This window comes from Chenopodium album, chromosome 17, assembly GCF_948465745.1.
Source record: "Chenopodium album chromosome 17, dcCheAlbu1.1, whole genome shotgun sequence".
Taxonomy (NCBI): domain Eukaryota; kingdom Viridiplantae; phylum Streptophyta; class Magnoliopsida; order Caryophyllales; family Amaranthaceae; genus Chenopodium; species Chenopodium album.
This window is the reverse complement of record NC_137850.1, coordinates 27,733,249-27,758,571: the sequence shown is the minus strand read 5'-3', so window position 1 is coordinate 27,758,571 and position 25,323 is coordinate 27,733,249. Positions and strand designations below refer to the sequence as shown.

The 25,323-nt window shown below is 41.6% G+C and overlaps 1 non-coding gene across 1 annotated transcript; it reads left to right on the top strand.

Moving 5' to 3' along the window:
• Window positions 1-11,116: 11,116 nt before the first annotated feature.
• Window positions 11,117-11,222, top strand: LOC145590268 (small nucleolar RNA R71). Its single transcript, XR_014101905.1, has one exon. It is a non-coding gene; the product is annotated as a small nucleolar RNA R71 (small nucleolar RNA).
• Window positions 11,223-25,323: the final 14,101 nt, after the last annotated feature.

Genomic DNA, 25,323 nt, shown 5'->3' with positions numbered 1-25,323 from the left:
CCAATCAGAGAGGACCACGTGTCAAGCCTAAAAAAGTCCATTTAGGATAACTGCCAGCTGACACGTGTCAACCTCAGATGCTTCCTGAATTGCGGCCTTCAAGGCCTAATTCCCAAGAACGCCACAAAACGCCGCAGCCCACCAAATCTAGGTCAAAAGACCTAGAAAGGGCACGTTCACCAGCGACCCCATAAATAGGGAGATATTCCCCAAATTTTGGGGTCAATTCAATCATTTATTATACCAACCCTACATTCTCTCACATCTGAAAAACACCTGATCTCGGAATCGGAGAAGATCTCATTTCATTTTCCGCACCTTCTCCTATTCACATTCAAGTACTAACTTGATCGTCGGAGGCGGAGCTCCAAACACCCGGACTCTCCGTTGTTTTGCAGGTACAGGCAAAGTCGGATCAGTCCTCGAGCTGTAACTCTCCCGAGGGACAAAAACACCCAATACAACACTCATCAAATTCCTCCAAGCTAAACCTTTGCTCGTCCTCGAGCAAAACAAAATCAAGCTTAAAAGAAAATGATGACATTAATTAGGCAAGCAAGAAACGAGAAAGACTAGAGAATAAGAGAATATACACTAACTCACTTTCGTAGGAATCACAGTCAATGGTAAGCACATTCTAAGATATCGAGGGTGGATTGAAACATAGGATATGCTAAGTATAGAGAACTACCAAAACGCAATTCACCTTCATCTAAAAACAATTTTAGCACATTTTCCCAATTAGCTTCAAATCTTCTTTTAGCGAGCATCTTAATAGTTCCTCGAAGGAACCGGAAAAACAATAGATTTGAAGTTTTCTCGACATCTTGACTTTGCATCCCCTCTCCTTAGGCTTTAACTCATAATGCCCTCCCTCGGTATATAACTTAACCACTAGATCAAAAGGGCTTTCCCAAAGGTTGTGACGTAAAGGAAAAAGGTTGAGGGTAGGCTTAAAATTTAGAATTTGGTGGTACACCTAAATTGTGAAGCAAAGATTGGCCAAATCTCAACACCAAAACAAAGAGATCACCAAAAAAAACAAACTAACACCCCCAAGTTTATTCAAAGCTATAACCACAATCACATACACAAAAAGCGTAAGACGCTTCCCCCCAAGCTTGAACAAAGCATTGTCCTCAATGCTTAAAATAGGGAGAAACATTTACATCAAAATGTTTTTGAAGTTTTTCATTTTTTACTTTTTTTTTCAATTTTTGCCAAAGTTTTTTGAATTTGCTTTGCTTGTTCTCATTTTTTCAATTTTTCATTATTCACTTTATTCATTGTCCTTGCCTCTTTTAACTATGGACGGCTTTTTTCATTTATTCACTTGCCATTATTCACATAATATACAAAACACAAGCTTGCTTATAAATAAGAACCAATATCCAAACTTATATACCACAATCTCCAAGAACATGATCATTTGCTTCACAAAAACCAAAAATGGAACAAAAAGAAACAAAAGGGCCAAAGTTCTAAAGATGTGGCTTGAAAAGAAAGGAAAAAGGCTCAATGGATAGCAAGTAGGCAAATGTGAACCTAAGAACTATGAGTCAAGATTCAAGATTAGGTCCGCAATAGTCAAGGATCCATGCCTCTCATGAAAGTAATTGTAGAAGGCTTGAAAAACAATGAAACCTCACAAGGATGTGGCGAAAACTCACTAAAAGCTTCAAATTCACCAAAGGGGAACGATTGCGAGTTTTCAAAAACAAAAGAATCTGGCGTCAAGGTCCCAATAGTTCTTAAACGACTACCTTAGCATGTTCTATCCTAGAGTCAACAAAAGATACTCTCAAACCGTGCAAACCATTATTTTTAGGAAGAATAATAGCCAATGTGCAAGCTCAAGTGGCGCTAAGTGTAAAGTAAAAGCACAATTTTAAGAAAGAAAAGCAATGCCTGAAAAACATTTTATTCATATTTACAAAATCCTTTTTGGTTTTTAATTTTTTAATTTTTTTCTCTTCTTTTCTTTTTTTCTTCTTTTTTTTTTCTTCTTTTTGCAAAGGAAAGCATAAAATCAAAATGTATGAAAGCAAAGTGTAAAAAGGAAAGTAGAAGAAAATAAAAAAGGGAAACAAGAAGAAAAAGAAAAACATAAGAAATAGAAAAGGAGGAAAAAGAAATAAAATAAGAAATAGAAAAGGAAAGGAGAAGTAGAAATAAAACAAGGAAGTCATACTAACACACATAAGTCCCAATCGACAAACAAGTGAACATTTGGCTACAACGCCAATGTTCCCAAACACACTAAGGTGTTAGAAAGCAAACATCCTCGAACCGTTCAACTTCTCCTAATCTAAACCTAAACTAAGCATCCAAGAGAAGAGAATAAAAAGAAGATCAGAAGGATCTCACTAGGCGTCAAAGCTATGCTACATTAAACAAAGTGAGAGAGCACCTTAATGAAGCATCAATATCCAAAGCATAAGCGACAAAGCAGGGTGAGAGAGAATATAGACTATATACAAAGAAGATTGTTAGTAACTTCAATACAAAAGAAAAGAAAAATATAAAAGATAAAATGTATGTAAATAAAGAAAAAGTAATATATGATAGCATCAGGAATAGGGTCAGCAATGAAATCAGGAAGCAGAATCATCAGACAGAAGCAGAGTCAGGAAACAAGATATCAAACAATCATCATCAGGAATCATAATCATAGAGAAACAGAGATACACAGCAGACATCAATCAGCAGAACAAACAACAAAACAAATAACTGGACAGAACCAGAGAAGCAAGAGATACACAGAGATCAATACCAAAAGCAGAAGAGACCAGCAGTGAACTACAATAGCGAGGAGGGAAACAGTGAAGCACACAAACGACATAAATCACCCCCAAGCTCAGAATGAACTACCCCCCAAACTCCAAACCTAATAACACATAGGCAAAAGAGAACATCATATAAAGCACATAGGAAAAGGGGGGGGTAGCCACAATAGTCTCACTCCGCACTATGGTAAGGGGTAGAATGAGAACTCCCTTCACCGGTCTCTAAGACATGAACCGAGCTAGCCATCTCACTCACCTCAATAGGAGCTTTTACCTTTAACCTCCCCTCCCGCCTAGCACGGTCTATCTCAAAGAAATGAGACCAATCATCCAAAATCGGCTCTCCCAATAATCCCCACCTACTAAAAGTCTCGGGGTTCGGGAAAGGCATAGGGTTCGCAGGATCATATGCATAATCGCATCCACCGGGCCGCTTATAGTCGTAAGTGGCCGGGGTGGTGCCCATGATAGCACTAGGAGGGATATGAGGACCCTCCTAATAGGGGTAACGAGGTCTAGGACCCACGATAAGGTCAAAGGGTTCCCATTGAGGGATAGGTCCTTGTTGGACCGGGAGGTATGGGTAGTTCAAGTAAGGTTCAATCTCCCCCCTCCTCACATGGTAGTCATACAATTGATTAGCATGAAAATCATAGCCAAGAGAAGAATCACGCCCCAAAGGCATGGAAAACAAGACATTAGTGATGGAATCTAACTTGGCATGAATAATAGATAAATCAAATGTAAAAGAAGAAGTAGAAGGAGGGATAGGAGTACCTCCCCGTTCAATCGGGGGTAAAGCTTGGAAATCCGTCGAGAGAGCATCATTGGAGGCGGCTCTTGTATGATTTGACTTCTTCCGAAGGGAGGGGTCGATGTTGCATCTTGGAGGTCTCCAAGTCAAAGAATCCGTCTTTGACTTACGGTTTGTAGCCTCCTTACTCGGATTCAATAACCAATCCTTCACTTGGGACACCTTCTAAATGAAAACATTATGCTTCTTGGTACGATCAAGGAACTTTTGGTTTACAAGGGCATAGACATTGAGGAAATGAGAAGGCGTCCTCTCCCTAGGGTCAACTATCGGAGGGAGCTCGCATAGCAAATCTTTATATGAATCATTGAGGCAAAGAGCGAGGATAGAGATCATGCCTCCAATTTGGATGCTCCTCGAAAGCGAAACACCATCTCGGATATCTAAAAATCGGTTGATCAGATGCTGAGTGAAATCCACAAGCTCGATCTCATGCGACTCTTGGTCGGCAATCCATAGCCAACAAAGCTCCTCACGGGAGATAGCTCCCAAAGAGTCCTTAGAGCATAGGGCATAAGTGAGAATACGATTAAAGTATCTCATAGCCGGATGAACGATCTATGTGGATTTAGAAGTTTGAGGCTCATATTTCCTTTCATCAGAGATACGCCGCCACCACCTGAGTTCATCATATTCATGGTCGCTAGTCATTTTCCCATTGGCCGGATAAACAAGATGGTCTTCATTGACGGCCCAAGGAAACCGAAAGTAGGAACAAAGTTGTGACTCCGACAACCGATGATCATTATTGAAAAGTTAAAAGGTCAAAGTTCTTAAAGAGTCACCACTTGACTCTCAGACCACTTCAAGGGATGATAGAAACTCATACGTCACCCTAGCATAGGTAGGGGCGCTCAAATCAAAGAACTCTAAGAGACCGAGGTTCTTGACTAGGTAGCGAACGTCATCATCTATTCCAAGTAGCTTAGTTGTTGTTTGATCGTAGAATCTTGTTGACTTGAGCTTCCGCTTGGATAGTTGCTTGAACCTATCCCAATGTAATTCCTTAGAGAATTCAATGCCATATGTCTCTACCATCTCAGGGGGAGGTGGAACAACGTGCCTAGCTTTGCTTAAACTTGTTCTAGCACGCTTCTTATGACGGATGGGAGCCATCTACAAGAAGCAAAGCAATTCATGAGCAATTCATTTACAATTATCATTGTTCAAGAATATTCAAAAGAAATTGCTCTAAAGTTAAGCACAAACATTATTCAATCAAAAATGAAACAAGAGATGGTAACACATGAACTATGCCATGAATATTGAGACATAAGCTTAAAGCAACTAGTCATGAAGTAAAGGAAAAATTGGACACACAGACTAAATCATGAATCATTATGAGCAAATTAATCCCAAAACATTGAATTATCAAAGAAATGAAACTATCATAAAAAATACTGAGAGAGAAAATGACCAACAATGGTGAATCAAGGATTCAAGCAGTATACAAATTCATCATGAAAAAGCTTCAGTTTAACATCCAATAACATCATTCAACACAAATTACAAGCTAAAAGAACCAACAATGGAGTTCTACCATGAAAGCAAAAACAAGAGTTTCAAGCTTCAAAATTGAGGAAGAAGATGACTAGAAAGTGAGAAATTATACCTCAATGAAGCTTTGAATTACTTGTAAATTGCACAAATTGAAGAATATAGAACAATTAGAACACCCAAAGTTAAGATTCAAACACCAAAACAAACCCTCAAAAATTCGAATTTTAGCCCCAAATTTTCGAAAATAAAATCGAAAATTTCAAATTTTTTTAATTTTTTTTTAATTTTTGAAAGATTTGAATGAGGTTAATGTAATTTTGTGATGAATTGAAATTAAAAAGGATGAATGTGCTTGAATATTCAAAGAGATTGAGAGGGTTTTATGAGAAATGAAAGAGTAGAGGAATGAAAGGGAAGTCGGGGTAAGAGAGAGGAGTGAATAAGGGAGGGTTTGGGAAAGAAAGGGGCACGAAAAGGGGGCACTGCTACTGTCGATGGTGCGTGCGCACAGCGAGGTTGGTGCGTGCGCACCAGCGACGGCAGGGGGTAGGGCTTGTTGCGCGAACTTGAGGCTGCAACACAGGCCACAAACGCTGCCTACCTGGTGCGTGCGCGCAACCTATGATGCGTGCGCACCAAACAAGAAAATTCTGGCCATGAACATACTCTCGTGCTTGGGCTAATGAGATAGGTGAAAACGCACTCGAAAAAGAGTAGAAAATCAATGAAAATGCAAACACGAGAGCATAAAACCCCAACAAACTTCTTCACCTAAGCTTAACCAAACCTCTTGAAACCTTGAATTAACACCGAAATTGTTGAAAATTTTCATCGATCCAATCTCATGGTACCTAAAATCAAGAAAATGAAGAAGAATAAGATAAGTTCTCAACAATAAAAGAGATAGAAAAATGAAAAATCAAAAGAAAAGGGTTAGAAAACCGGGTTGCCTCCTAGGAAGCGCTTGTTTAACGTCATAGCTCGACGTTCTCCACCTATTAAGGTGGTTGTTGGAGAAGCAATATGCGAATAAGGCCAACAAAAGCACCATTGAAATACTTCTTGAGTCGTGGCCATTGACCTTAAATGGAGACGAAGAATCCATCATTAAAACCTCTACAACACCACTAGGAAAGACATTCTTAACCAATTAAGGACCGCTCCATCTTGACATGAGCTTTTCTGGAAACAACTTCATTTTCGAATTGTAGAGAAGAACTTTATCACCAACACAAAACTCTTTCTTCTCATTAAGCTTATCATGAGTTTCCTTGGAACGAGCTTTGTAAATACTAGTACAATCATAAGCATCAAATCGAAGCTCCTCTATCTCATGAAGATCTAACCACCTTTTCTCCCCCGCACTTGCCAAATCAAAGTTTATCTTCTTGATTGCCCACAAAGCACGGTGTTCGAGCTCTACCGGGAGATGGCATGATTTGCCATAGACTAGGTGGTATGGAGTGGTACCTATATGTGTCTTGAAAGCCGTTCTATAAGCCCAAAGAGCATCATCCAAATTGTCCGACCATCCTTCCTATTTCTTACAATCGTCTTTTCAAGGATTAACTTGATTTGACGATTGGAAACCTCGACTTGGCCGCTTGTTTGAGGATGATATGGAAGGCCAAATCGTTGATGAACTCCATGCTTTCATAACATCTTTTGAAAGGAATTGTGAATAAAATGAGAACCATTATCGCTTATCACCGCCTTTGGAACACCAAACCTTGGAAAAATGACCTTCTTGAACAACTTCATTACCACCTTGTGGTCATTAGTTGGGGAAGCAATGGCCTCAACCCATTTAGACACGTAATCCACCGCCACAAGAATACCTCCAATTCAAGAATAGGTTATTGAGGTATCTCATTTCGCTTGGAGATATTCCCAACTCGTTGACAACGGTCGCATGTCTTAACAAAACCCCATGAATCCTTGAAGAGATGCGGCCACCATAAACTGCTTTGAAGAATCTTGGTGGCGGTTTTAGAAACACCTATATGGCCACCACTCGGATCTGAGTGGCACATTTTCAAAACACTAGGCACCTCTTCATTTGGAACACAGCGCCTAAGTAAGCCATCAACTCCTCGCTTGTACAAGATGGGATCATCCCACACATAGTGTCTTGCCTATCTCTTGAGCTTCTTTCGTTGATTCTTAGAAAAGGGAGGTGGAAACTCCCCACATGCAAGAAAGTTCACTAAGTCGGCGAACCATGGGAGCTCCTTTGCCTCAATAGCATATAAGAAGTCATCAAGCATCCTATCCTCAATTGGAGAACTATCATCATGAATTTCAGAACCTTCAAGACGAGATAGATGATCCGCCACAACATTTTCCGCTCCTCTCTTATCCCTAATCTCAATATCAAAAGTTTAAAGTTAGAGCACCCACCAGATCAACCTAGGCTTTGATTCTTTCTTGGCAAAAAGGTACTTGAGAGCCGCATGATCCGTGAAGACAATGGTCTTGGAACCTAACAAATAACAACAGAACTTTTCAAAAGCATGAACAATAGCCAAAAACTCCTTTTCCGTTGTGGTGTAGTTCCTTTGAGCACCATTTAGAGTCTTGGACATATAATAGATCACATGTAGGTTCTTTTCCACTCTTTAACCTAAGACACCTCCAATTTCCTAATCACTCGCATCGCACATCAACTCAAAAGGTAAATCCCATCTTAGGGCTTGAACAATAGAAGTAGAGATTAGAGCCTTCTTCAACTTATTAAATGCCTCCAAACACTTATCATCAAATACAAACTCGACATCCTTTTGAAGAAGATCATTGAGGGGCTTTGCAATGAGCGAGAAATCCTTGATGAATCTTCTATAAAACCCAGCATGTCCTCAAACCTCAATTTTTGCTGTGTCCACCTCTATCCCCTTGTGAGAAATCTTCTATAAAACCGGAGGTGGAAGCTTCTCAATAACCTCAATTTTTGCTGTGTCCACCTCTATCCCCTTGTGAGAAATCTTATGGCCGAGGACTATGCCTTCCTCCACCATGAAGTGACACTTCTCCCAATTCAAAACCAAGTTCACCTTCTCACACTTTGCCAAACATTTCTCAAGGTTTTCAAGACATGCCTCAAATGAAACACCGCCCATAGAGAAGTCATCCATAAACACTTCCATTTCCTCCTCCAACATATCTCCAAATATACTCATCATGCATCTTTGAAATGTTGCGGGAGCATTACAAAGACCAAACGACATTCTCCTATAAGCAAATGTTCCATATGGACAAGTGAAGGTCATTTTCTCTTGGTCGTCCGAGTGGATAGGGATTTGGAAAAATCCCGAATAACCATCAAGAAAACAATAGAACTTGTGCCTCGTTAGTCTTTCAAGCATTTGATCAATGAAAGGAAGGGGGAAGTGATCTTTCTTGGTGGATGTGTTTAGACGTCTATAGTCTATACACATCCTCCATCCCGTGACCGTCCTTGTCGGAATGAGCTCACCTTTCTCATTCTCGACGACGGTCATGCCTCCCTTCTTTGGGACAACATGAACGGGAGAGATAAACCTAGAACTCAAGATGGGGAATATAATTCCCGCATCCAAAAGTTTGGTGATCTCTTTCTTCACTACCTCTCCCATTTGGGGGTGTAGCTTTCGTTGTCTCTCAATAGAAGGTAGAGCACCCTCCTCAAGGGTTATGTGATGTGTACATAAAGCGGGGCTTATACCTTTGAGGTCATCAATAGTATAACCCAAAGCACCTTGGTGCTTTCTCAAAACATCACACAACTCTTGAGCTTGGCGCTCACTCAAAGAAGAGCTAACAATCACGGGATAGGTGGAGTTGGGTCCCAAGAATTCATACCTAAGGTGTGATGGAAGAGGTTTGAGCTCAACCATTGGACACCTTTACCTTTCTTTGATGTAGCCACTTGCAACGCTTCTTGGCTAGAAATGCTCATACACATTGCTCTTCAACATCCTCAAAGTTTCCATTGAGTACATCTTCATACAAAACCATCTCCTTGCTAGGAATCCCTATCTTTTCATTATTCAACAAAACATTCTCAAAAGCATCGTTAGAAGTGAGCAATTGCTCATGCATAGAAGACACAACATGATCAAGAGAATCAGTCAACATGCAATTTTCTAAAGAAGAGCTTGGATACTTCATACTATCATTCAAGTCAAATTCTATCACCTCATCCCCTACTTTAAGTGAAATTTTAGCACTTTTCACATCTATCAAAGCACCCGAAGTAGCAAGGAATGGTCTCCCTAGAATGATAGGAATGTTGGCATCTTCGTCCATCTCAAGCACCACAAAATCCACCGAAATTACAAATTTTCCAACCCTCAAAGGGACATCCTCTACCTTACCCTTAGGAAACTTAATTGACCTATCGGCCAATTGCAAAGTGATGTTAGTAGGTAAGATTTCCCCTAGCTCAAGTCGTTGGTACACCGAATATGGCATAAGGTTAACACTAGCTCCTAGGTCACACAAAGCATTCTCAATTTGCATTTTATAAATGGCACAAGGGATGGAAAAGTTTCCGGGGTCTTTTAGCTTAGGTGGCATCTTGTTCATTATGATTGCACTACAATTCTCGGTCAAGTTCACCGTCTCTACACCATCACAAATCCTCCTACCACTCAAAATGTCTTTAAGGAATTTTGCGTAGTTGGGCATTTGGGTGACAACTTCGGTAAATGGTATAGAAAGGTGAAGTTGCTTGAGCATGTCAATGAATCTTCAAAAAATTTCATCTAGCTTGTGTCTCATGAATTTTTGTGGATAAGGAAGCTTGGGTTTCACAATTTATTTCTCCACTCTCACCTCACTAGGCTTCTCAATTTGAACCTCACTCAAAGATGCACCATCTCTCTTATCTGCAACCAAAACCTCTTTTGTGCCCTTCTTGGTCTCATTCTTCCTAGGCAAACTCTCCTCAAGAACCTTACCACTCCTTGTGACAATAGCATTGACCAATCTCTTGGGATCTAGGCCTAGGGAAGGTAAAGAAGAAGGACTGGCATGGTCTTTCAAAGCATTAGCAAGTTGAGAAATTTGGTTTTTAAGAATCTTATTATGAGTCATCATTTGATTAAATTTCTTATCACTTAAGGCCATATAAGTGTTCAACAACTTTGTTTGATTTTCAATGATTTCTTCCAAATTGGTTCTATGAGAAGAAGAAGAGGATTGAACATAGGAATTATCATTTTGGGCCTTTGGAGAAAAACCGGGTGGGGGACCCCTTAGAGAATTATTTTGAAAACTTCCCCTATTTTGATTGTTCCAATTACCTCTACCTTGACTATGGTTACCATAACTTTGGTTATGATTACCATAATTTTGGTTATGATTTTGGCTACTATAACCTTGGTTGTTATAGTTACCTCGGGAATTTTGGTTCCCATAGTTCCTATTACCACCAACTTGGTTGTAGTTGTCAAAATTGCCATGGTTGTTGTAATTCCTATTCCATTGATCTCTTTGATTCTCAAACTTAGAATCATTATTATTTGACACATAGTTCACATGCTCATTCACATTTCCATCTTGATCATCACAAACATCCATACATGCATGAGGGCAACTAGAAACATCATGATCATACGACCCACAATCATCACAAAACAAGCATCCTCTAGGCATGTTACTAGAAGAGGGAGGGGGTTGAGAATTAGAAGACATACCTCTCCCCTTAGATTGGGAGGGAAGACTTGAAACTTGGTAGGTAGCACTTTCCAACTTCGCCTTGATAGCGAACATCTCCTTCCCCAAGTTTGTCATTTGTGAGGATAGATTGTTGATTGCATTTAGATGATCAACCGAGTACACCGAAGAGCTACTCTTGCTAGTTGACTCTGTTTCTCCATCTTGCCAATCTTTATAGTACCTCACTACGTCTTCAATTATGTTTACCACTTCCTCTTCAATTTTGTTCATGATAGGACCTCCGGCTCCTCCATCTAAACATGATTTTCCTTGAGGACTAAGGCCTCCATAGAAGATTTAAATAATTTGGTACGTAGGAATTCCGTGGTGTGGACACTCTCTTTGATACTCTTTGTATCTCTCCCATGCTTCATAGAGACTCTCACTAGGCTTTTGCATGAAACCTTGAATCAAAGCTCTAGCCTCCGCCGTTTTCTTTTATGGATAGAAACAGGATAGAAACTCCTTGGTCACTTCATCCTATGTCCTTAGAGAATTCGGCTTGACGTCCTTGTCTAGCCATTCCAGGGCATGCCCTATAAGTGAAAAGGGAAAAAGCTTGAGGTAGATGAATTCTTGGGAAATTCCATTCACCTTGATAGTATTAAAATACTTTTCAAACTCCTTGAGATGATTTAGCAGGCTTTCATGCTTAGCCACACTAAATTGTCGCCTCTCTATCAAAGTGATCATTGCCGGTCTTATTTCAAAGTCATTTGTCGGTGTTGTAGGTGGAGCAATCCCACTCTCAAATCTATATGCACCGGGAATCCCCAATTCTTTCAACGCCACCCTTGGATTTTCTCCCATTCTTGCTTGTTCCTCTTGTTGTGGTTCTTCTTCACTTGAAATGCTAGGGCTCAAAGATCGTCTAGCGCCCCTTAACCTTGCAATAGTTCTCTAAATTTCCGGATCAAATGGCACTAGTGAATGACCACGTGCTCTATGCATAAAATCTCAAAAGAAATGGTTAGTAGCACGGCTACAAGTGTAGCCTAAAAGAAAATCTTTTTTGTATTTTCAATTAAAGGTGAAATAGACTCAACAACTATAATAAAGCACCAATATCAGTCCCCGGCAACGGCGCCATTTTTTACGTGGGGAAAAGTAGGTCGTTTTCTACCCTTTCCTAGAGCCAAAGAAAATTTATAAACACTTGACCAACCTAATACGAGTATATGGTAAGTCAAGGGTCGAACCCAAGGGAATGAGTAGGTGCAAGCTATAGCCTAGGTCAAGCTACTTCGAAGATTGTAGGAAGATATGGTTGGTAACTAAGGTATCAAGAAAACTAGATAACTCGAGAAATTCAATGTACTAAACACTAGGGATATTGGTTCCACATGCAAGCTCAATGATTATGCTAATTGAATGATCACTCAATCAATTTTAACATTGCAAAGGACAAACAATAGTTGCAATCAAAGGAATTCAAGAGCTATCTCCTATAAGCCAAGCTAGAGTTCACTATGAGTGCCCAACTAGGAAAATCACAATCAAATTCAATCAATTAAAGCAATTCTCAAATCAAGGGTTCATGTCATTAAAATTTGCAATGCAATCTATATTAATCTTATGGGTTGATCACTCCTAGTCTAATTAATCACATGCACAACCATGTCAACCAATTTAATTGCAACAATTCAATCAATCAAGGATCATCAACTAGCAAAAATCATCAATCTAGCATGCTTCCCCTTCTCCCTAGCAACTAATCTACTCACTAATCATGGTGAAAATGAAAAACAAAACTAATTCAATCACAATCATTTCAAGTTTAATCAAGGAATTCAATCACTCAACAAATTCTAAAGCAAAGAATGAAACTCAAATCAAACATTCAAGAATTAAAGGAAATTGCAATGAAAGTAAATTCAAAGGAAAGAAATCTCACAAACTTTCATTGATGAGAAGAAGAAATCCAAGATCAAGTTGAAATCAAAGATCAAATTCAAGTATAATCAAGTATTCTTAAGCTTCTCTCTCTACTTTCTCTCTCTACTAAATCTGAAAAATAAGTGTCAAGTACAAATTAAGTTGTCTCCCCCGAAAAAGGAAAAGTTTAAGGGTATAAATAGAAGAAACGAGCGAAGGGGGCGGGGCGCCTAGTGTGTGCGTACTACCAAGTCATGCGCATGCACAGGTGGGTCTGCACGCACGCACCCCCTGTGCCGCGTGCGCGCACCCCTGCTCGGTGCTCGTGGCCTTGCCTCCATCGCTTGCTCGATCAATCTCCGCGCTCCCTAGCATCCCTATCATTGGTGCACTCGAGGCGATGCTCGTGAGAAGGGAAGCTCCTTTATCTTCCAAGCATTTGAATGCCTCAAGCCAAAGCATAACTTCCAAGGCCCTCGAGCTCGCGGAGCTAGCTTGAATTGCGTTTTCGAAATCCCGAACTTTGCTCCATCAACTTTCTTGAATGCGCTCAAGCTTTCTCCTTTGTGATCATACCTCGAGAAACTCAACACACCTACAAAAAAAATCAAGGAAACAAAGAATCGAGAGGAATAGTCGAGAAATGAACAAAATGACAAGAAAACCATTAAAAGCATGTGTTTCTCTAAACTTACACACAAACACGCAAAGCAAGCATTATAATGTAAAAACACGGCAAAAAGGACTAAAAATGAGAATATAACTATAAAGAAAACCTAGACTAAGAGTGCCATAAATGACACTCATCACCCTAACTTGGGTATTTATAAGGAAATACAAGAGTGAGAAATGCTCACCCATCAATGTGGGAGATTTGATTTTTCCATTTTATTTTAAATCTAAAATAAAATAATTAATCAAGCTACTAATAAATCAACAAGTGTCAAGCTCACATGAGAGGTTAGGTGAGGACCATTTGGAGGAGGGGGACCAAACTTGCTCCCCACTCCCTTTCCCACAACCGGCCAACACACACCCCAAACACCCAATAAGATCGCGCCACATGGCAGCCCCACTTGGGCACCAAGGCACCCCAAGTGGGCTGCCATGGCTGCTACCACCTTCGGCCCAGCAGGCTTATGCGTGAGGGATGTTGCTGGCCGAAAGCCGCTGCTAGCAGGCCTCGCACCATGTGCGGGCTGCTAGCTGAAGCATGCTAGCACGCCACGCCCTAGGTGCGGGCTGCTAGCCGCAGCTTGCTAGCAAGCCTCGCACTTGGTGCGGGCTGCTAGCTTCGGCTTGTTGCTTGTGCTGGGCATGGCACGCCATGCCACATGCATCGCTGCCCCTGGGCGCCAGCATGCACACGCTGCTAGCACGCTAGCGCGCTGCTAGCTAGCTAGCATTGCTAGCTTGCGCTGCTGCTCCTAGAGATGGTGCACTAGCACGCACCAGCCAGCCTAGGCTCGGCTTGGTGTGCTTGCTAGCCACCTTGCTAGACCATATGCCCCTAGCACTCGGTTTTCTCGGGGCATTCCGATGCTAGGGTATTTTGGTAATTTTGTTGATTTATTAGTAATTCTCTCGTCTCGTCTTTCATTATTTTCGACTCGACTTCTGACGCTCGGTTTTGACGCTCCAAGCTCGAATTTCCGACGTCTAAATATTAATTACTCAGTCGACTCATTAATTCCTTCCGAATTAATTCGTTGCTTCGGTTCGTTAGTTGCTTGGGTGTGACCCGAAAGGTTCAGTCAAGATTAAGCTGTAATATTAATTATACATTAATATTACTGATCAGAAGCGGCCTCTACCTAGGCATTCCGATCACTTGACCTCACTGAATAATTAGCTTTCTAATAATTCCGAACCCTCTATCGGAATACACTTGTTGGAAGGACACCATTCCTTTCACAGGTAGTCAAGACTGAAGCTGGGACACTTGAAGAATTCCATCTGTGTCAAGTGCCCTGGTCTGAAAACAATCAGATGGATGCATTATCAAAACTGACATCATCCGCCTCTTGTGATACGCCTGACAAGAGGAAAACTAGGTCGTTTACTAATCCTCCCTAAGTCAAACTAAATTTATAAACAGTTAACAAACCTAATACGAGTATAGAGGTAAGTCAAGGGTCAAACCCAAAGGAACGGTAATGTTCAAGCACTCTCAATTATGCGCCTAAGCTAGGTCGAAGTCGAAGGTGAAGAAGGAATAGTAACAACTAACAAACTAACAATCAAACAAATAAAACACTAGGAATGGGGATCAACAAGCAATCATGATAATTGCAACAACTTGGGAAGATCATACCAATCAAAGGTTGTGAAGACTAATGATAAGAGTTATCAATTGGAATCAAAGACCTATCTCCTAACCGTATGCTAGGGTTCACTATGAATAACAAACTAAGAGAATTACAATCCAAACCAATCGATAATTGCAATTCCTAAATCGATTGGTCGTGTCATTAGCAATTACAATGCAATCTAACATAATTCTCAAGGCCTAATCGAATTACACACATGCAAACCTTCATTAATCGCTTTAATCTCAACAACCAATCAACACAATCCCCAAATTAATCACAATCAATCAATCATACAAGTTTCACCCAATTCCTAGCCAAACAACTACTCAAGAATCATTATCTATCAACAAACAACTAATGAAATCAAGAATCAACAAAATATCAAGAATAATTACACTATCAAGAATCAAACATCAAGATTAAACCAAACAAACATGAAATTGAACGAAGCAATGAGTATGAGATAGAGTGAGAAATGCTCATTGATTGATTAAGAAGATCTTCAATACAATTGTCACCATTGGATCTTCAATCTCTTAAACCACCATTGAAATCCCTCACTTTCTCTCTCTAAAATTACTCCTAAACTATCCCTAAAAACTAGAGAGAGTAGCTCTCAACCTAACCTAAGATATGAGAGAGAAAGTCACCAAACTAATCTAAAAATCTTCTCCTCAAATAGAAATGACAAGGCTAATTTATAATAAAACGAGCGAGGGGAAACAGGGCAAACCGTGCCCACGCACCACCTTTCTGTGCGTATACACAGCAGGCCACAGAAGATCTGTGCGCACGCACCAACAAGGCCGCGCGTGCACAGTTGGGTCTACGCGCACGCACCACTATGCCGCGCGCGTGCACCCCTTACTTGGTGCTCGTGGCCTTGCTTTCTTCGCTTGCTCGATCAATCTCTGTGCTCCCGAGCATCCCTATCATTGGTGCACTTGAGGCGATGCTCGTGAAAAGGGCAGCTCCTTTATCTTCCAAGCACTTGAACATTCCAAGCCAAAGCATTGCTTCCAAGGTCCTAGTGCTTGCGGAGCTAGCTTAAATTGCATGTTTGGATTCCCGAACTTAGCTCCATCAACCTCCTTGAATGCGCTCGAGCTTCCTCCTTGATAATTAAATCCCGAGAAACTCGACACACCTACAAAACAAGTCAAAGAAACGGAGAAGCGAGAAAAATAGCCGAGAAATGAATAAAATAATAAGAAAACCATTAAAAGCATGCATCTCTCTAAACTAACACACAAACACGCAAATCAAGCATTATGCCCTAAAAACACGACAAAAAAGACACGCATCAAATTCCCCTAAGCTAAACTTTTGCTCGTCCTCGAGCAAAATAAAATCCAACCTAAGGGAAAAATGATGAAATTGTTCAAGAAAAGAAAGAAACAAGAAAGAGAGAGGATGGGAATATAAACTAACTCACTTTCGTAGGAATTACGGTCAATTTTAGCAACTAAAGACAAGCCATTTAAACCCCTAGATCGCCCTAGAGGACGAGTGATGCTCTCGTAAAGGTTTCCTAAGAGATTAACCTATAACTCTCATAATAATACAAACAAAGCAAAGCATGAGAAGGAAATCAAAAGAAAAGAAAAGCAAACACATGTTCATGAAAGGACTTTTCCAAATGTACAAGCACAATTGAATGCAAATCTTTCTAAACAAGTAAGGGAGTGCACGTTCTAAGATACCCGAGGTTGACTGAAACATAAATATGCTAAGCATAGGAACTAGTTTTCGCAATCCAACTTTCATCCCAAACGGTCTTACCGCGTTATCCCTACTAGTCTCATATCTTCCCCTAGTGAGCATCTCAAAAGTTCCACGAAGGAACGAAAAAGAATAAAATTTGAGGGTTCTTGGCATCTTGACCTTGCATCCCTTTTCCTTAGGCTTTAACTCATAATGCCCTCCCTCGGTATATGACTCAACCACTAGGTCAAAAGGACTTTCCCAAAGGTTGTAACGTAAGGGAAAAAGGTTAGGGTTAGGCTTAAAATTTAGAATTTGGTGGTTTTCCTAATTAGTGAAGCAAAGGGTGATCAATCCTTAACACCATAATCAAGTAAGCACCAAACAAAAGCACCAACACCCCTAAGCTTATTCAAAGCTAACATCACAAACAAATCCTCAAAAAGTGTGAGAACACTTCCTCCCCAAGCTTAAATGGAACATTGTCCTCAATGCTCTAAATAGGGAGAAGGATACTCACATCAAAATATTTTTGCATTTTTTCATTTTTCACCTTTTTTTTCCTCTTTTTTTTCTTTATTAGTGCTTTGTCCTCGCCTTTTTAACTTTGGACGGCTTTTTTAACTTTGCACTTGCTTTGTCCTTGCCTCTTTTTTTTTTAACTTTGGACGGTTTTTTTTTCTCATTTATTCATTTGCCATTATTCACACAAATATACAAAACACAAGCTTGCTTACAAATATGAACCAATATCAAAACTCATATACCACATACTCCAATAAAATGATCATTTGCTTCACAAAATCCAAAAATGGAACAAAAATGAAACAAAGGCTCAAAATTCTAAAGATGTGGCTTGAAAAGAAGGAAAAAGGCTCAAATGGTTAGCAAGTAGGCAAATGTAAACCCAAAAACCAAAAATAAGAAAACTATCCTAGAAAGAAAAATTACCGCCCCGAAAAGATGCCTTTGTCCTCCCTAGATGGTTTGGTCTCGAGTTTGAGAATTATGAGTCAAGATTCTAGATTAGGTCCGCAATAGTCAAGGATCCATGCCGCTCATGCAAATATATGTTGAAGGCTTGAAAAATAATGAACCTCACATGGATGTAGCAAAAACTCGCTATTGGTGTCAATTCGACTATAGGAAGTAACTACCAACACGCCACAAACAAGTAGAATCCGATTTCATGGTCCCACTAGTTCTAACCAACTACCTTAGCATGCTTTATCCTAGAATCAAACAAGCATACTCTCAAACCGTGCACACCGTTACTATTTAAGAAGAAAAGCATTCAACTATACAAGTCCAAAAGTATTATGTCCAAAGCAAGAACAAAATAAAACACATTGCAAATTTGCCTTGCTAGAAACAAAAATATTTTTGGGATTTTTCAAAATAAAGAACATGAAAATGCATATACAAATGTGCATGGCATATATGAATCAAAATCCCACCAAACATGATAAAATACCCTCCCCCAAGCTTGAATGAGACAACATGCTCAAACATAAATCAAATAATCCACGGGAGGGGAAGACAAAGAGATCAATCCAGTAAACCAACACATGTTCAACAAGTCACCAACCATTAGAGAAAGAACAAGGAAAGATATTACCGGATTTAGGTGGGTGTAAATACCCACAACTGTCCCAATTCAACCTTTCAAAGCCAAGTTCATCTGGAATTGAGTCTTGCTTTCCATATGCTAGCAAAATAGGAGTCAATCTTCCTTAATTCTTGATTCAAACCAATGCACCAAAGTATATCAAGTCATGTACCTAGCAAAAGGCACACAAACATTTCCATGAGAGAAAATCTATTCTAAAAAGAAAAGAAAATGAAAGCAATAAAACACGGGTTACTTCCCGAGAAAGGCTTGCTTAAGGTCCAAGCTTGACCGCTCTAGAAAATAATAATTCAACGCACGCAAGAGTTTGTCAAATGCACTACTACACATTTCATAAGAAGGTAAGTGTGCACATGACAAAAAGAAGGCATGCAACAAGCTTAGTGCACACCTATGAGGAGAGAGATGCCAAGAGAAAGAAGAAGAATCAAAAGAAAATTCAACAAAATAAGAAAAGGAAAAAGAAGAAGAAGAAGAAGGCAAACTCTCCTCATAATATTTTTGGGTGGCAATATCACCCTTTTCTTCAATAGGGGACGAATGAGGCACATATAAATCATCATAGACAAAGGGGTCCCCAATAGGCTTATTGACAAAGGAAGAATAAGATAGAGTGGGAAATGCTCATTGATTGATTAAGAAGATCTTCAATACAATTGTCACCATTGGATCTTCAATCTCTTAAACCACCATTGAAATCCCTCACTTTCTCTCTCTAAAACTACTCCTAAACTATCCCTAAAAACTAGAGAGAGAAGCTCTCAACCTAACCTAAGGTATGAGAGAGAGAGTCACCAAACTAATCTAAAAATCTTCTCCTCAAATAGAAATGACAAGGCTAATTTATAATAAAACGAGCGAGGGGAAACAAGGCAAACCGTGTGCACGCACCACCTTTCTGTGCGCACGCACAGCAGGCTACAGAAGATCTGTGCGCACGCACCACCCAGGCCGCGCGCGCGCACAGCTGGGTCTGCGCGCACGCACCACTATGCCACGCGCGCGCACCCCTACTTGGTGCTCGTGGCCTTGCTTCCTTCGCTTGCTCGATCAATCTCCGCGCTCCCGAGCATCCCTATCATTGGTGCACTTGAGGCGATGCTCGTGAAAAGGGCAGCTCCTTCATCTTCCAAGCACTTGAACATTTCAAGCCAAAGCATTGCTTCCAAGGTCCTAGTGCTTGCGGAGCTTGCTTAAATTGCATGTTTAGATTCCTAAACTTAGCTCCATCAACCTCCTTGAATGAGCTCGAGCTTCCTCCTTGATAATTAAATCCCGGGAAACTCGACACACCTACAAAACAAGTCAAAGAAACGGAGAAGCGAAAGAAATAGCCGAGAAATGAATAAAATAATAAGAAAACCATTAAAAGCACGCATCTCTCTAAACTAACACACAAACACACAAATCAAGCATTCTTCCCTAAAAACACGACATAAAAAACTAAAAACGAGTATAAAAATAAGAAGAAAACCTAGCCTAAGAGTGTCATAAATGGCACGCATCAACACCTCCGTCAGTATTCTGGGAAGTTATGAAGAAACGAAGCATTACTAAAGAAGAGCCCATTGGAGTACTTGATTGAAGCTCTACCTGGATGGATGGCATCTGGGCATACTTACAAGACGGCACGCTGCCTAATTCACCACAGAAAGCGGCTGTCATGAAAAAGCGAGCTGCAAACTTCGAGATGAGAAACGGAGAACACTTCAAAGCCGGCTTCCTAAAGCCTCTATTGAAGTGTGTTACCCTAGAAAAGGGGAAAGAAGTTCTCGAAGAATTGAATGCGGGATACTGCGCCTCTCATATAGGCGGCAGAAACCTGGCTGTTAAGGCCAGGCGGCAAGGTTACTTCTGGCCAACCCTTGAGTCAGATGCCATGGATATGGTTAGAAAATGTGACGAGTGCCAAAGATTTGGCAGGCTAATCCATCAACTGGCCATTGACCTAACAGCAATCCATAGCCCAGTCCCGCTTGCTAAATGGGGCATGGAAATTCTAGGTCTGTATACGCCTGCACCAGGCAGAAAGCGGTACATTCTGGTGGTTGTGGATTATTTCACCAAGTGGGTTGAGCCAAAGGCAGTCAAAAATATCAAGACTAAGGATGTCATCTCTTTCATTTGGAAGAACATCATCACCTAGTTCGGGGTACCTATGTCTATGGTTTTTGACAAAGCCCTCAATTTGAGACGCCTCAGCTCAAAAATTGGTTGGGAGATCAAGGGATCTCACATTTTTTTGCATCAGTCGGCCGACCCCAAGCAAACGGCCAAGTTGAAGCCTTCAACAAGCTCATCTCAGACGACATAAAAAAGAAAATAGAAAGAGCCGGTGGTTTATAGGCTGAAGAATTAATTCATGTCCTATGGGCCATCCGGACAACCGAAAAAGGGGCAACCGGTGAAACCCCATTTCTCATGGTTTACTGTGCTGAAGCCATCTTGCCCATCGAACCCATTATGAGCCGACTCTTCGAGTCATGCTATACGATGAAGAGGCAAAGTGGGAGGCCATGCGGCTGGCATTGGACTCACTTCCGGAACGCAGGGGCAATGCCACCCTGTGTCATGAGATTTACCGTCTGAGAATGACCCGTGCCTTCGACAAGAGAATGCAAAAACGGCCCCTGAAAGAGAGTGACTTTGTGTTACGAAAAATGGAGGCAACCGATAGGGCCAATGGGTAAGGAAAGTTAACTCCTAATTGGGAAGGTCCCTACCGGATCTATGAAGAAGTAAGAGGCGGCACCTACCACCTGGAAACCCCAGACGATAGGTGGCTGCCCAGAACTTGGAATGTAGATAACTAAAAAAAATACTACTTCTAAGAGATGTAAATTTTTGGAAATGAAAAGCCTATCAATGAAAAGTTTCTTTTTGTTTCCAATTCCTTTATTTATTTCTTTATATACATCCGGAATGTTTGAAATGCCGCCTGTACAATGTACAGACGGTGCACTTTTAAGTACTAAAAATAATAAACTAAGTCCAAAAACTTAATGGCTAAATGAACATCCTGCGAAGACGTGAGGCCAATGGCCAGATAATATTTGAATTTATAAATTCGTCTGCTCCAATATGAGTAAGGCGTCCGGCGACGCCTATCCGGGTGGAAACGTCGTAGAGAGCATCTCCCATTCGGGTGGTACATTGCTCTATAAACAAATACAGACGACCGAAATTAAACGGCCTAATTGGCCAACTCATAGTCGTCTGACCAAAGTAATCTAAAAAGAACAACCAAGCCCATGAGAATCAGATGTCTAAAGACATCAGCCGGTGACCGGTTGGAATTCTTACTTAGATTATTTTCCGAAATTATACAAGTCCTCCCAATGGGGCAAACAAACATAGAGTATAATTGGATTGCAAACATCCAGGCGGTGGAGAAATAGTTCGATTTAACCATTTAAACTGCCGGGTCAACGGCTAATCCGCTTGTGTTAATGGACGGATGTGTACTTGGTTTGGGGCAATCACTGCTGTGATTGATTGACTTAGGAACATCTCATACTCTTTAAAGTATCAAAAGTTCCCAATTCAATCAATCAATTAAACTTTGAAACCAACCACACAGCCGCCCAGGGGCAAGGTGCAGCCGGTTCATCAATTGCCGAATGTTTTCAATAAGTTAGGCAAAATCAAGTATATATATGCCAAAATCAAAATGCAAAATCGAAAACTTGAACAAAATCAACTAAGTCGACACATTTCATAAACTTAACTCGACCAAATGGCTAGGCGATAATGTTAATCGGATATCCATCCGGGCAAAAGACAAGCAAATTGTTCAGTCGGTAAAAAGAACAAAGATACACGACACGCAAGCTGGATAAAAACATATGGCATGTTGCCGCTGAAAACCTAAGTCTGCTGGGGAAGAGGCACCGCCTGGGTTTGGTTGGGCGGGAGGTCTTCTACAGTTTGCTCGGGTTGGTCCTTGTTAAGGTCAACCGGAGCTTCATTGTTTGGTTCATCTTCCTCGTCCGAGGCAATCTCAATGCCTTGGGCAAGGGCCCATTCCTTGAAGGGAGGCGGCACCGTCTCCTTTAGCTGCTCAGCATCATACACCTCGGTGGAATACTGATACCGTAGGTTGAAGTACTCCCAAACGGCGTTAGGGTGGACCAGATCCCAAGCCAGCTTCAAGCGAGCCTCAGTATCCCTCTCGTTCTCCGCACCAGCCGGTTTTACTCCTTGGAGATTTCTTCTTGGTGTGCGCTCCTCATTTGAACAATATCAAGCTTGAGCCGGCTGTTCTCGTCCCTGAGCTGGGTGTTCTCCTAGTCCACCCCTTCCAAAGCCTTCAGATCAGATTGTGCATTTTTAAGCGCCGACTCTAAGTTAGTGGATTTGGTGTTCGCCTCCTCCACTACAGCCGTCAGAGTCTTGATCAGCTCCTCCTGTTTCAACTCTTGAGCTTTAATTTCAATTTCACTCACTGTATTTTGGTATTGAGTAGAGTTGAGAGCATCCTAGGCCCTCTATTTAGCATCATTTACCTCCTCTTACTTTTGCCTAAACAGAGTCTTGAGCCCGTCCACCCTTAGCATAGCCTGCTCGATACATACGACAAATCAAACCAAATCAAGTCAAATCAAATAACAAAAACAAGGAAAAAACTTGAGATAAACTCTAAGTTACCTTAGCCAACATCGCTAGTATTTGGTCAAAGTTGACCACCTGCAGCCTAGGCACCTTGTCCTTCTCTAACCTAGTGAGGGTCCATCCGGTTGGCGAACTGCTGGACATCAGGCCGGCTGCTAGAGGCATCTGCACCATAAAAAGTACATGGTGAGAAGGCGGCATAGGCGGCACCTATCTTGTGCCGGCTACTAAGTGAATCTTCAGACGGGCTGGCTCGAGTTTTGACTTGCATAAAGTCAAGCGGCCAGAGAGTTTCAAAGCAATTACTCTTACCTTGGTCCCTAGGCTGGGAATTTCCTCCTTCCCCAGCCGTTGCATTACCTGTTGCGGCATCGAGTGGCATGCCACTTTTCGACTCTATAGAGGCATCCCGCAATTTCCTAGCCGGTCCTGAGCTTTCGCTCAAGGCCTTCACCACAGCCGGGCTTTTGCCACCGGTTGTGGGGTGTGTGGGATTCAGCTAGGCAGAAGAAGTTGATCGGAAGGGATTGCAGGCGGGCCTTACCCCGTCATTTTTGGCGTCCAAGGCCGCCTTTATCTTTTCAAGCTGCTCCTTCCTTAGTAGAGTAGCCGATTTAGCAGGCGTCTTATCGGCGTCCACCATACTTAAAGCTTCTTCTGCAAAAGAGAACCGGTTGGTTAGACATGTTATAAAAAGTTAGTTTAAAACAATCAAGAAAATGACAGCTGAAGTAAGTAACATACGTCTCTCAAACGTGGTACTCAGACCACAGGCAGAGAGAAACGCCTCACCTTTCAGAAAGTCCGGGTGGGGTACGTACCCAATTCTTTGGTACAATTATCTAACTCCCATCATCCAAAGGAGTGGTGGTTGTCTCAAAAAATCCCGGCTCCATTATTTGTTCCCAAGCCTTATATGGAATGCGAGGGAGGGTGCACTTCTTTCCGAGCATGGCCGGATCCTTATTATACCGGCGTAAGAACCGGTTGTGGCCTAGAGTGGGCAAGGAGATCAAGTAAAACTTCTCCTTCCAGCCGGTCAACTTAGATGGCTTGTCTAGTGTCATCATGTATTACGGGTGTGTGGTCAAAGTATACCACGCCCCCCATCCGCTTGGAGCCCGGCTCATGTGGTGCATATGAGCGAAAGCCTCAAAACTAGGCTCTATGTTCTAGAACTCACAGGCGGCAATGTAACTTAGTATATTTATCCATGACTTGGGGGTGAGTTGCCAAACGCCTAACTCATACCCCTTCAAAATTCTCTTGATCCCCCTGTGCAGAGGGAAGCGAAGACTGGCTCTGATTGCGGCCTCATAGCAGCCGAAATAATTGTCAACATTCTCAATATCATCGTCCCATGCCGCGGTCGCACCCGCAGGCGGGACGCTAATCACCCAATCAGCCTCAATGGGGTACTTGTCCTTAAAAGCCCTAAAGGTAGACTTTAGGGTCTGAATGTCCAAGGTGGACATGTGCACCTCAGTGGGTTTGGATGTGGACAGGCCTCTTGCCGTCTGCCAGCCTCCGCCTGACTAGAGCTTGAAGCTTCGGATCCAGATCGGTTGGAGGCTTCTAGGCCCTCTTCTGGATCCAAGTCATTCTGATCAGAGGCAGAAGCAGGTTTTTCACCGTCTGCCTCTTCTAAGATTTTGTCGCTTGGGGTTGAAGGGGTGCCACCCGGCAAAGAGCCTGCTTGCTCTTCAGATCCCTCATACTCCTCATCCGAAGTAATCTCATTGGCGGGCACTTCCAGAGCGCGCCTTCTTTTATGCTTAGTAGTCATCTGTTTTACTCCAGCCATCGTCTCCTGCATAGACACAGAGACGGAGGGATTCGGGGATGAGCAAAGCAGGTCCAAATGCCCAAAGACGACACCCCCAGTTCTAGACTCAGTCGTACTAGGAGACCGGCTGAATGACCTAGGCTGTGCCGTGTGTGTCGATGAAGAATCCATTTTATTTGAAAAACTATATATACAAACGGAAAAAATTTGAAAGAGTTGAGAAGAGAAGAGACGGTTACCTCTGATTTAAATTCTGAAAAATTGCCTCAAACATTGGCCGGTTGAGTCCACGAGGCTGCAGCCGGAAAATTTCTGAAAAGTAGCTACAGGCGGTAACAGAGTGTGTCTCTCTAGAAAATTATCTCTCTTTCTCACTATAGATTTTTTGAAACGGTCAAAGATGAGGGAGAAAAGGGGGGTAAAACACTATTTATAGAAGGGTGAAAATGGGGGCATCCCCGTCACTTTAACCGAAGGTGAACCGTTTGTTACTGTTCACCACCTGCAAGGGAACGCGTGTCACAGGCGCCCCATCGCTTGCCACGTCACCCTTATGAGGGGCAAATGTTTGGGGTAAAAATACCCTAAACATGTGGCCCAATTAGAGA